The 14,656-nt window shown below is 30.9% G+C and overlaps 1 long non-coding RNA gene across 7 annotated transcripts; it reads right to left on the bottom strand.

Annotated features, from left to right (window-relative positions):
• Nucleotides 1-5,991: 5,991 nt before the first annotated feature.
• On the bottom strand, nucleotides 5,992-14,095 carry LOC111403837. Of its 7 annotated transcripts, none has more exons than XR_002704549.1 (4): nucleotides 13,162-14,092; nucleotides 10,017-10,670; nucleotides 7,776-7,865; nucleotides 5,992-6,262 (listed from the first exon to the last, which is right to left on the bottom strand). It is a non-coding gene; the product is annotated as an uncharacterized LOC111403837 (long non-coding RNA). The 7 variants fall into 7 exon arrangements; XR_002704546.1 differs by lacking the exon at nucleotides 5,992-6,262 and adding an exon at nucleotides 6,696-7,266 and having other exon boundaries at nucleotides 7,626-7,865; nucleotides 13,162-14,095; XR_002704547.1 differs by lacking the exon at nucleotides 5,992-6,262 and adding an exon at nucleotides 6,698-7,266.
• Nucleotides 14,096-14,656: the final 561 nt, after the last annotated feature.

The following is a 14,656-nucleotide window of genomic DNA, read 5'->3' as shown; positions in this document are numbered from 1 at the left end:
ATTCAACACATCCACATAGTCGAATATATAATCATCCACTAATAAAAATATTCATAATATAAATGCTTTTCTATATAATATCTAATATTATATGCAAACATGTTTCAAGTTTCTAGCAATTATGGAAGTCTAAACTAATTTAGATAAAAGGATCGAAATAATTAATTAATCAATTAATTTAAATAGAGGGTTTATTTAATTGAAATTAAAAATAAAATTAGAGCCCAACTCTAATTTCAAAATTTTAGTGTAGAACTATTTAATTAAATATCAAATTCTAATTAAATATCAAATTAGAGTCCAACTATGATTCCAAGAATATATTAGGGTGAGATAATTTAATTAAAATCAAACTCTAAATAAATATCAAATTAAAGTGCAATTTTGGTAGTTATTGAATTTACATTTTCATTTAATAAAACTCCTAAATAAAATAAAATTCAATTTGGAGGCAAAGTTTTAAATTTTAGGTAAAATCCAATTTTAGTGATAATTTTAAAAACTCGTGAATTCTAAATTTATTAATTTTAAATGGGTCAAATTCAAATTTAGGTCAACCAATGTGAAATTCAAATTTAAAACCATTTCAAAATTTATTTCAAAATCCTTTTGGATATTGCAATCTGACACATTTAGAAATTATTAATAAAGCACCCCAATTTTCAAAAATTGCAAACAGGCCCTAATTTTAAGATTTACGGTATGACCCTTGAAAAAAAATTGCAGGCAAGGGCTTGGAATTTTTTAAACTGGAAAAGAGGGCCCCATCCCCAAATCAATTCACCCGATCTCGAAACTCTAAATTTTCTTCCTCTTTTCCAATGACGACGGCCATCGCCAGAACTAATTCTGAGGTCTAGATGGTGGTGTAAGATCTGTTGATCACATTAGCAACGACGCTCGTTGCCACTGCATAGTGCGGTACACTGTCGCATGCTTTCATCATGCATTGTAGAGTGCTTGAAATCGCTGCATTTACGCATGAGCATTACCACTTGTTGTGGCCGAACAGGTGTCATTGCTTGCTTCTACCCTCCAATTAGATTTTCAACGAAAAATATATTTTCTTTTCAAAAACATATTTTTGAAGATGAAAAACAATTTCCTAAATTGCTAGATTCAAGAAAACTATGAACAGTCAATTTTTCATTGTTTCAAGATGAAAAAAAAAATTCTAACAAATACAAAGTAGGTTCTTATACCTCTATTCTCGATTCACTTAATCATGTACAGGGAAAAATAAACAATATTTCAATTCTCACTACAAAATTTATTATGTATTTAGAAGGAAATTGTGATAAGAATTATACGTTTGTTGAATTCTGTAAACTCTTTTGCTTATCTTAAACACGAACAATCATGATCCGCTATCCACAGCTATTGTGAAAAGCTCAAGCTGGCTCGGCTCGAGGCTCGATTTTACTGAGCCTCATCTGGGGGTTCCAGGCCGAGCCCGAGTCGGCCTGCAAGCAATGCTGTGTAAGGTAGCTAGCTGTTGCCTTTAAACAAAGGTAGCTGGCTACCTTTAAACACAGGCAGTTGGTGGCTGCCTTTTAAAGGTGAGAAAAAAGGGGAAAAAATCGAGTTAGCTCGGCTTGGCCCGTTTCGACTCGGCTTGACCCGAGCTTTCTTGATTTTTTGCTCGAGCCAGAAAAAGTCCGTTTTCAAAAAGCTTGAGCGTCAATTTTCGGCTCTCGAGCCGGATCGGCTTTGCTCGTTGACATTTCTATGTCATAAGTCCAATCGATTTAGGATGTAAACATTTTTAATCTCTTTAATGCATTTATTTTGATAAGATCTACTATTTATTTGAATCATTATTTTAAAAAATGATATTAAAATATAGAGTATGTATATTAAAGTCTTAATGATTTGTTAATCACAATGAGTTGTGACTGTGAAATACAAATTATATATGACTGAATTTTAAATTATTCATAGTCGCATGTAATAACAAGATATGGATACATTATTACGGGTAGACCATCACATGTGACATTTATTACTTGTGAAATAAGTAGCTGATATCATAAACTAAAGTGTGGTAACATTTAAACGAACACGTAAATATTTTGTTATAGAATGAAACATTGAAGACCCGATTAGGAGATTCCACATGGATAAGTTAAGTTGGCAACGAAATCATTGGTTAAGGTGTACTCATAAATCGAAAAGGGGTTTCGACTTATTTTGACTTAATAGTGGAATAAAAAATACAATTGATAATTGAGATTGACATATATCTATATTTTGTAATTGATCGGATCATATTGATGAAAGGATTATAGTTTCACGATAAATGAACAAATTTAGTTTTATCATACTATGTGACATTTCCCATCACATGTGTTTTCTGATAAGTGTATTTTATACACTTATTCAAGGCCTTAAAACGATGATATTTAGTTGCTTCTCCGACGAATTATGGTCTAAATTATTGCATTTGGTGTGGAATAAGTAGAATTCAATGATGGTACAAGAAACCCAGAAAAAGAGCAAGATCCAATGTTCGAGGACCGAAATGTAAATACTCAAGAGTTATATCGGACCTCAGGATGAAGGTTTAAGAGTGCTCGGAGTCAATTGAATAAAGAACGACATCAAAGGGACGAAATATAATCAAAATATGATCACACATCAAGATTCAAACGAAAATATTTATGCACCGTTTCAAACTCATATTGAGATCCATTTTTAACATAACAAATGATTGAATTTGAAAATGGTATCTAAAGAAAAGTTGTAGCTCTTTGAGTTAGCTTTGCAACACATCTTGAATCGTCTCAATCTGACAATGGAAGAAAAAGTTACGATAAAAAGACTGAATACTGTGCAATGCAATTGAAGCTCACGATAGCATTCAGACGCTATGTTTCTGATTTTTCTTCTGAAAGTCAGCGCTTAGGCGCCCAATCACAACGTCTAGGCACCTCGCTGCGTCAAATAAGGTTTTTAGTGAAATTCATCTTTTTAAAAGTCCAACTCAACTAAAACTCTTCCAAAGCTTGAATAAGGCATAAATACAACCCTAGAGAAGAGAATTGAAGGAGATTCTACACATGGAAAGAAAAAAACACAACTTGAGATTGAGAGAGCAAGATCCAAGGAGAGAAAACACATAATCATCAAGATTAAAGGGCAAAAGCTAGGGATTGAAGACTTTGAAGATTGAAAAAAAATTCTTGGTATAAGATTCAATTCTTTCCATGATCAAGATTTCAAAACCCGGTTATGAATTGGGGCGATTTCAAAACCCAGTTGAGAACATGCAAATGTCAAATCAATAAGTCATAGACCTCTCCACATACTCAGTTCAGATCAAAATGGAGTAAATAGTATAAGTGACTCATGCGTGTAAAGTGTCACTAATCCAATGCAAATAGGACTCCAAACATTAATTTTGTGAGAAGGGACATGCCAATCATTGCCAATAAGTATATTCCTCTATTAATGAAAGTTAAACCATAAAATGTGCATTATGACATATACTTATTATTTTTATTGAACTTCCCCTTACTATGAGCTTTTATATTTTTTAAATTTTCATATTATTCCAACTCATCATAGATACTTTCATACTAAATTTAATGATGTAGTACAGTGGTAATTTTTGCACTGCCACCCCTAGGCTTGATGCCTAACAAATTGATAAGTTCAACTGTCTAAAATAATCAAATAGAAGAGTTAATGCTCAGAAAATGACATCAGCATCATCTCATTTGTTGAAAACTAAATGAAACAAAATACAATAAATATATACATCATTTCTTGAAAAACTAAACTGAGAATCATTACTTTTCAGGATGAAGTGTTCATCTAAACATCAAAGTGCAACTCAAGTAACCATTTATTACCATTGTGTCAAATGCTCCCTAGTCAGCCAGTAGTCCTCTTTTATAGCATAACAAATTGAATTTTGAAACTAATAAATATTTTGACAATATTTTCCATTTTGATGACTGCAAAATAACAGAGTGGAAGGAGCAACACGTATGGGTATGATTTCAATGTATGTAAAAAATCAATTATGTGATTCACAAGAATGAGGATCTCACCTTTCAAAGAAAAAAGGACAAGGATTTCACAGCTCATCGAAATAATAATAGAGAGTGTGTGCGTGAGAGAGAGAGAGAGAGAGAGAGAGAGTTATTGGCTATTAAAAGAATGAAGATTAGATAACTCGTGGCTCCGCAGGGGAAGGGGAGTTGAAAATATAAATGTTACAACACACATAAGTTAAGTACCCTTAATATAATTAAAATGTAGTATATTTTTAAAAATGTGTGCTGTGAATATAATCACTTAAAAAATATTCAATTTTATTTGCATGTATATAAACACTCCTTGTGGAATACTTGCTTAATCAGATAGAGAATATATTTTTATTTTGTTCGTAGCTTTAGGTGTGATGGTTGTAGGTTGTGATTGTGGTTGCGGTGCAGTATGAAAATATCTATGACTAACTATTTGGGGTTCATGACCAATTGTCAGGAACTGGTGGTGGTTTTGGCGACGACGGTGGTGGTGGTGGTGGTGGTGCTACTGGAGATAGTAGTGAAGTTGTAATTTCAAGTATTGGTAGTGGTCACAAATTATTTGTTTGATTGCGATCATTAAAGTAGTTAATTTGTGATCAATAAATAATATGTGACCAACAAAAAAGATAGATTGTGGGCAAAAATAAAATGTTACCTAAAAATTATTAATTTGCAATCGATAATATGATCATTTATGTTTGTCTAATAAATTGTAATTTCAAATATTTGTGATTTGACAAATTGTGACTATAACTTTTTTTTATTTGTGATTGATGAACAAATTATGACTGATAAAAGCTTTGAATTGTAATCGTATAATAATTTATAATATATAAAAATTCTTATTTATGATCGAAAAATAATATGCGACTAACTAAATTGTTAATTTGTAACCAAATTGTAAAAATTTGTGACCGTGATATATTTAATTAATAAAATATACAATTAATCAAATAATAAATAAATTTTAATAAGTATTAGATTTTTGAAATTTGAAACATTTGTTTTTATTTTTAAAATGGATGATACTTTATCTCATAATTATGAATTTTTCACATAAAAATACCGTAACACTGTGGTAGAGTTACATGGTATCATCTGAGGCCCATTATTCCCACAAAATTTTGGAATTTATATTTTCACATTTTTTACCTTTTTTTTTTTTTTTTTTTGTAAATTTGAATTTTTATTCCTCCCCTCTTTTAAACACTGTCCACACACGAGTATTTCCTTAAATATTCAAATTTGAGCGATTTTTAATTTATCATTTCTCCTTTACATCTTGCTAAATTCATCAAAATTCAATGTCAGCCACTGCTAAGTACATCAACGCCATCGACGAGCACAGATATTTAACCTCCAGATCACCTTTCTTTTCATCTCTCAAACCTCAATCACAGTTAGTGTTACATTATTTCAATTAAATAATAATAATAATAATAATAATGAAGAATATATGAATCTGCCACTAGTATAACCTCTCAAATTTTCCCACAATACATAATTTTGTAAATCTATAAGATGTATTAAAAAGGATTAGTGCATTCAATTTATTGGAGCTTGTATATATATAAAGCATGAATCATGATTTTTTGACCCTGATTATTTATTTTAACAAAATAAGTTAAATCACATAAACTGCCTATCTGCTCCTTCCACTAAGAAGAAATGAAAATCCAATAATCGTGATGGGATTGTGCAACAAATAATGCTATCTAGCATTGAATCTCTAATTCATTGGAGCCACTATCACTTAGACTAGTGGCGATAACTATTGACATAGATGATAAACAACACCACTCTTTGTAGAATAGAAAACTTTTTAAGGACACGATCATGGACCCTATATATTTGATTCTTTGAGCCTTACCATGGCAACAAATACCAAAGAAAAATGAACAGCATTGCTAACGTTTACTTATGAATAGAGAAAACAGTAAGAAAAAACTAGCACTTGAGAATAATACTATCCACCAGTTTGGTATTATTTAAATCCGATTTTAATTTAAAGTCAAAGTCAAACAATTAATATTAACCATATATTTCATCGAACTTTATTGAGTGGGATTGCAGGTCAATCTGCCCACCTCTGTAGCTACCACGCTTTGTGGTTTTTTCATGCCGGAAATCCCTGTAAGATGAGAGGCAAAAAGGCAAATCGTCTTCTGTTTTGGGTTATAGGACCAGAACAAAACCGCAATTATGATGTACCAAGCAGGCTCCCACTGTGAAAGATGAATGGACACTATGATGATAAAAGGAGAACATCCTACCCACTATCCTTGAAGGAGAATTATTTTCACTTAAGATTTCCTCGAGCACGATAAAGTGAGAAAAAAGTCGACGCTACAAAGCGACGAATATGACATTAATTTTTTAGAGAACATGCAAATGCAAGCTTATTGAAGAATAAGACTAACATTTACGGAGTATATTGTCAAATTATCCCATCTATGCATGCTTAGACCATGGTTTTCATATCATCCTCACATTGGATCACCAGCAAATATTCTTTTAAAAAGGCTGTATAAGTTCAGCTTCTACTCATTCCTAGAGTACATTCTTCCACCTAGTATGTTAAAGAGTTTATTATCCTTTTGTTCTGAGGAATGTCCGTTACTTCCAAAAGGTTCATGTTTCCGATTACTTACAAAAAACTATATGACATTACCCACTAAAGTGTCAAGGCTCAAGCGAACCATCGTAGCACTTAGTATCATGAAATTAGATCAACCAAAAGAATTTAACATAAAAATATACTATTGATTTTGAAGCAAAAAACTAAAAATAAACATAAAATATGAAATAAAATAAAAAATATTCCGTAAATGTTAGTACTTGGAATATGAACAATAAATAGGACTTCGAATTCGGAAATTGAAATCGGACATGGGTGGGGAATATGGTAGCGAAATTAGAAATTGAATTTAGGGACAAAGTTGAAATTAAAAATGAAATGTATGGCATTGGAGGACGAGTTATACACTATGGGTTAAATGTGCAATTAGACACTAGGCTGGGGACTGGGTGAAACAATTTAAATTTGGACTGGAGTTTAAACTGGAACTAATAAAAATAATAAGAATATTTTAAGCGAATTGTAAAATTGGGTTGGGGAAGGCCTGGGCTATTCCCCTTACATCCGCCTCTGAAAATGGAAAGGCATACCTTCCTTTAACCTGGCACAAAACTTCCTGTGCTTTTGCCCCATAACCATTTCTTGCACTATCTTGAAAGAGACGAGAGAAAAATTAAGATTGCGTTTAATTGTGAGCATAAAATTTATATGGAAAAAAAATAAATTTTACGTAATTCAATTACTAAGAACTTATTTGTATGGAAATTATTAATTAAATGTGTTTGATTAATTTAATTTTCAATCTAGAAAATATTATACTTATCCATTTTTTATTGATTAGTAGATAAAAGAGAAGGGATAAATAAGAGAGAGTGGATTCCCTGGAAACAAAATCTTACTTCCCCTAAAAAAAATGTTTTCTATAGAAAAAAGTCAATCAAACAAAAAAAAAGTAGATATTTGAATTGAAAAACAAATTTTTCATGAAACATATTGACAATCGAACGCACCTTAAATGTTAAAACACAGGAGAACATGGTAGAGAATGCTTTATGGAAACATTTATTGTTTATGCATAAAATATTCGGTGTCACATGTACACAAATAAATATTCATACATTCACCAGAGCATGCGAAAATAACAAGGAAAAGAAACAAACCAGTGCCCAATAAGAGTTATCTTGAAGCCTCTCATCAACATATTTCACATCATCAACTTTCACCCTTTGAAATGCATTCACTGTTTTGGGCTGCATAAACCATCAATTATTATCGTTTTGAAAACCCTTCTAAGTTATTTTTGGAAAACCCAAAACAATTTGGAACCATAGCAACAGTATTCAACGTCTATAGTCTATGCAAAATAGAAAAGAAAAAATATATACATTTGAACACCATCAGACTATGATGCACCAATACAGACACGTGTGTCCGACACGATACGTGTTGGACACGTCGACTCGTGATTTTTTAAAAAAGCATTGATATGACACATCGTCTACATGTTCATTAAATTCTTTAAAATTCTTCATTTATATGGTTTAAATTTAGTTTTATACTTGTTATTGATTCTCTTTTGTTGAAATCTTTTAAATATGAGTACTTATTTGTTACTTATTAAAAATTTTGAGTCAAAAATATATAATAGCTATAATAAGAAAGGAAAATAATTATTGTAGAGTGTTCGAAGAGTGTCAGTATTGATATTTGTCCGACATGGACACGCTACCCTAGTTAGAGTGTCCATGCTACATAGCCGTTAGAGAAGAAAAACGAAAGAAAACACAAGAACCATAGCCAGAGGTCAAAACTTCAAACTCAAAAAGAAGAGAGAACAAAAATGAAATTACACCCTTCCAGCCACCAGCAAAAGGATGCATATGAAGGCAAGTATAGACTTAAAAGATTTTACTGGAAAAAACATGTTCCCTCTTAACATTACTTCAGCAATATCATATCCCTTGCAAGATTTGTTTAAGTGAGAACTCTAGTCTAATACAGATGATGTACAAAATATATGATAACGTTATGCTTGGTTTTACTACACATGGTTTACAAACCATATCAAAAACAATATGTTTGGTACAAGGGTAAAGGAGGTGGAAACTCCAATTTCATTCCTTCCAGAGACTTTCGTCCCTCTGGTTTGCGGAAACAAATTTTTGAATAATTGTTAAAATGATACGCGGGTTAAACTTTGGCCATATAGTACTTGAACTACAAACTGAATTCATTTTCCTGTCACTTTCTGTTCACTTCAACCAAAAAGAAAACTCAACGTTCACTTCAACTTTTCAGTTCACCTTTTGCTTTCAACCCAACAATCACTTTTAAATCCATAGAAGATATCTAGAACTTTTTAATCCATAAAAGTGTATACTATAACTAAACCAGTATTGCAAGACATAATATTAAAACAAGAAGTATTAATAGTATAATAATATACACCTATTACTCGGTTGATGTTTTACATTCAAAAATTGCAAATCCTATAAAAGATGAAGCCACTTCATGAACTTTGATCCAAATGAAAATCAAGTAGTGATTGGTCATAAAAGCATAGCTCCCATGAGCTTTGTCATTTAATTCATATGTAGGTGACGTAACAGGACCTCATCTTTTCTTACATTATGATTTCACTAGAAAAATCATGTTTGAGATTGATTCTAGACTTCAAAGAGTCCATTGTCCAGAAACAGCTTTGGTTGATTTATTTAATTGTAAGATTTCAGATAGTAGCACTAGTAAAGAAGCAAAAATAATGTGGAGCTGTGCTATGATGGTGCACATGGATTGCTAAGAATGCTAAAATCTTTCAGAAATCATTGTGGTGATCAGCATTGCTTTGGGTTTAAAGTCATTTTTATCGTCTTTATGGGAAAATGATCCAGGCCTATTTGATCACTTAGCCTCCTTTTGGCAAATTTATGAACCATTATAAAGAGGAATAGTAGTGTGTTCCTCGAAATGTGTGGATAATAAATGAGTAATAGTTATGTATGTGTGATTGAAATTAATATTTGACTTTGATTAAATATATAAATCATTTATAATCTGAGGCGGCCAAAAGAAAACTTGATTCATTTATTTCATAAGATTTTACTTTTCTTCTTCCTGCAGTTTCAAGTACCCACGGATTTTCCTCGCCTCTTCTTTTATAATTCCTTCTCCTGATTAATCACCATGTTAGCTTCAAGCCTCAGCCAGATTTTCCTTGACTCTGTTTTTATTTTCACTTCAACTTTTTAATTAGTTTACAACAAGATCCTCTAACAGAATGACTTCTGCTGAGCAGCTCTGCTTGATTTATATTTGTTTTTATTTTTTCTTTTAAAAAAAGGTGCACAAGAAAAAACACAAAATAGAAATGGAAAGGGATAAATATATACAGAAACGTATACCTCAGCAGAACTGTTGCGCTGTCTCCTCCCAGATTTTGGTTGACTGGAATTTTTCAGTTCATTCCTGTTGATATTACCGTTAGTGCTTTCATCAACTTTCTTAGCAGAAAATTCAGAGACTCAGCAAAGTCCATTAGCTCTAGAGATAGTGATTTGCTGCTCAACAACCTTCAATTCTTCTAAGCCTCCAGTCTTTCTGCACTTTAATTCTTCAACTGCTACTTCTTCTACAGGGTGGTTCTCATTTTCATCAAGAGTAAATCTTTTTCATTTCTAGGAAGCCATCTTATATTTGTCAACACAATCTTCTACACTCAATCAATTTTGTTTAGGTATTCCAAGTATTGAGTTTTCACTATCAAATACTCTGTACCAGAACCAGATGATTCTGTAGAAGCTGTAGCCTCTTTCTTTCTCTTCTTTTATTTAGCCTGGAATTTATTCCCATATGATGAAATGTCGCTACCATGTTGTCCTGTTGCTATTATCCTCGCATCTATTTGCTTTTCATCACTGTCTAGTAATTCACACGTTAACTTGCCTTTCTTCTTCTTGTCTTTCTGGCTTCTAGTAGATTCATCAATTGGTAATTCGCAAACTTTTCCATCAGCAGAATCCTTTGGTGTTTATCTGCTGCTTCACCTGCAAGTTTTTCTGTAAGAAAACACATCATAGATAAGAGCGACTCGTAACATTTTCCTGATCATTATATTGTACTAAAAGCATGAAGAAAAAATAAACAAAATGACAGGCGATTACATCACCAAAAGCTTACTTTGCCCCATCTGGAGAATTAAATTTTTGTTATGATCATTACTGCACCACCGCAAAAGCTCAATAACATGAGAATCAAAACCACAATTTTCATATATTCATCATTTTGGAATTGATGATTATCTCCTATGGCCATTCTTAATCTAATTTCTTCTTGTTTTAGTCTTTTTGTTGTAACGTACATGTCTAATGCCGTCTTTCCTATATAAGTTCTAAGTAAGCCCACATTTCTTCTACAATCATTTGTATAGGTGCACTATTATATGCTATAATTACAAAATTTTCTCATTTAGTTATATGCTCTAAACTTTTATAATTTTTATCTTTCCATCCAAAATCTCTTGCAGGGGAAAAGGGTATTTACCTCTTATATCATATTTTGTATTCATGGGATCTTTTCTTTTTCCGAATTTTTGGTCTGTTTCTAATTTAGTTCTTTTGCTAACTTCTTCTATCTTGGTTTCTATGTTTGCTTGGTCTTTTCTATTAACATTCTAAGTTCTATTTCTCTAGTCTTTCTAAGATTTCTATAGTACTCCATGTCTATATATTAGAATTCTTTTTCATCATCCTCAATTTCATCTTCTTCGCTGTCTTCATCTAACACATTAACTTCATCTTCATTTTCTTAATTTTCTATCTCAAAGCATCCACATTCCTTCATTGTGCTTTTTTTGTTCTGCTTGATAATTATAATTTTCAAATCTAATATTTAAAGTTCCATTACTACTTTCATACATGATGTTATCTTCTGGTACTAATATTGGTCTTTCTATGAAATTTCCTAAATTCCAATCTAATCTTGCATTTCTCTCTGAAGAGAATTTCTGCGCTGAGATAGTTTTTATACCTTTTTGTTTTAATAATGTAATTATTTGATTATTTTCTAATTTATAATTAGTAGTATTATTTATACTAAGTCTTCCTATGAATCCTGTAAAAATTAATAAATTATCTTCATCTTTTTTCATTTGATATCCTTTACTTTTTATTCCTATTTTAATCTCTTTATAACATTTTTTTGTTATTACTAAATAATCTGGCATATAATATACTATTTCTCCTTTGTTATTCATACCTAATTTTATGCTTCCTAATAATTCTTGTTTTATATTTGTGAATCTGCTATAATATAAACATACTAATACTTTAGCTCCAAAATTTTGTCTATGATATCCTTTTACTCTATTATTATTAATCATAAATGAATTTGTTGAAGATTTTTATTAACAAATTTTTTATAAGATTCTTTTTCTATTAAATCTAGGGATATAAATTGATCTTCATATGTACAAGAAACATATCTTTCACCATAATGTTGATATATTAAATGCTAAACATATTTTCTTTTTTATATACATCTAAATCTTTTGCTAATTTTAGTTTATTTTATCTAAACGTTTCTATCTATTCATCTATCTCTATTAGGATTTTAATCTTGTTTCAGATTCCTTTTTTCAACTTAATGTCCTTAATAAAGGATTACTTATTAATTTACTACTACTTGCTATAATTTGCTTTCCTTTATCCATTACGTATAAATCCACTTAGTCTTCTTAAATTTACTAGATTCTTTAGCTTTACCTAAATCTAATTTTTCTAGTTTATTTATTATATTATTTAAATGTTTATTATCTCTTAACTTTTCTTTTTCTAATACTTTAACTCTACTTTCCAATTTTTCTAAGTTAGGACTAGTATCTATTTCTCTTATATTATAAAATTTTCTTTTTAATATTTCGGTATTTTGGTTTTTAATATATTTTAAATAACTTTCTGAAGTCTTGATATTTTTATTGATATTTTCTAATAAAGTTACTACCTTTCTGTTTAAATTGTTAATTTCTAAATTTTCTCCTAAATTTACAAGTAAATCTATAGCACTATTTAACTGTTTATCTTCAGAATGTAAAAGGTGTTTAAAATTTTTATCAAAGTTACAAACTAAAGAGACTGTATCTAAACTATCTTTTCTCCTAAAATTTCCTAGAATTTCTAGATTTAAATAGTCTATTCTTTTCATAAATTAATTATTTTAGACTAAGAAATGGCTTTAATACCAACTATCAAGAAACTCTGACATTGAGAGATGGAAAGCTCAATGATTTGCTTTTTGATCTTTAAAGATGAGTCACCTCTATTTCTATCTAGTGAGGATAATACTTGGCTTTCTATAATAACTAATTTATCAATTTCTCGATTTTCTAAACAAATATCAATAAACTCTTTTATATAAAATTGACCTTAAGAGGAAGATCAATATAGGCAACTGAATTTGAAATCTACAGGTAAATTCTTGGGATGAATAAACTGTTTGTCGTTGAACATAAATGGTTATATTCTGACTAAATGACCTTGTTAAGTAGCTTACCAGATTTCCAACTACTTGGAGAATACATCCTCTAAATTAAGCGTCCTAGCCTTCCAATCGTCATCCTGAACTAGAATTTACAGCGCTATGTCCCAATGAAAAAACTGCAAGAGTGTAACACTGAATAATATGGATGACGATCAAAACTGCATTTTCTCTCTTGCTCTTATTTCTCCACACTTTTCACCAGCCTTCATGTTTAAAACTATTCAACGCCAATAGCCTAAATTGCTACTGATATGCATGTATAATTAGGCAAACATATAGCAAAATCAAAGTTACTTCATCTTTGTCAATGTTTTCGGGAACAAGCAGGAAATTTTATGGATATCTAGAAGTTTACTCCCGAAAGTCCATTGGCAGTCCCCAGAAAATTTTCAATTTTTCCATTCCATTTCTTCTCTTGTTACAGTTACGAACTCAGAAAGATATATAATATTTTACCAGCACTCCAGGGAAAAAGTTCATGAATACACGTGAACAGAGTACAACCACCAATTCAGTATAACATATCTTTAACAGTGTATCCAACTTAAACTTTTTCGTTTTCTCATTCATTAGCATTTATATTCACCCGTGAAAAATAAATAATAAATAGATTAATTGCATACACCTGAATTTGAGCTTCGGAGATAAAGTGTTCGAGAGCTATAGAAAAGCCACTATTTTCGATCCAGAAAGCGATGGATAGGCCAATAGAGATTTGTGGTTTGGCTTTAATTGGACCGAGTTTTCAGATTGCTTCTTCGCCATTGCTGAGTTTCTCTGCTGTTGCTCACTTGACGGGGCTTGAACAGGATCAGGGGCAGTGGGCTAGGGCTTACGTAAGCACTATCTCCCCCTTCCCGCACACAATTACGGAATTACCGCATATATTTTGTAGAAAGTGGAAGCAATGTTTTTGTAAGGTTTAAGAAGGGTTTTGTTTCTGCATTTCATTTGTACACCGTGCTTCACTCCTGGTACCTTAGTTGATTGGTTACAAACAAAGTCTGAGCACTCATGTCGTCATCTTATTGTTTGTAGCCCATACCTCCAAACTTCTAGAAGTACCGGTTAATGTTGAGCGTGTAGAAAATAATTTGTAAGTGTTGTAAAAATAATATTTGAATATTCATGAATGTTAATTATTTTAGAATTAATACTAGAAAATATATGCGTGATAGTGAATGTTAAATCATTTATTTAATTTTCAATTAAGTAAAATTGATTATTAATTAGTATACATGGATGTGAATTATGAAATGCAATCTTGAGTGTGAAATTCTAATTAACTTATAATTAGAATTTATAACAATGAAATACATAAACAAAGATAAATACTAATTAAATGAACGAATGAGAATGTTAAATAATTGAGAATTAATAACAGAGAATTCATACATTAATGAAAACACATAGGTGAAATGAATATATCAAATGTACATGTACATCGATGGTGACTAAACAATAAAATAAGTTAAATACATATTAAAAAATGAAACGTAAGGCATTA

Source organism: Olea europaea, chromosome 11 (assembly GCF_002742605.1).
Source record: "Olea europaea var. sylvestris chromosome 11, O_europaea_v1, whole genome shotgun sequence".
Taxonomy (NCBI): domain Eukaryota; kingdom Viridiplantae; phylum Streptophyta; class Magnoliopsida; order Lamiales; family Oleaceae; genus Olea; species Olea europaea.
Note: the sequence above shows the minus strand (reverse complement) of the source record. Positions and strands in the feature narration are given on the sequence as shown.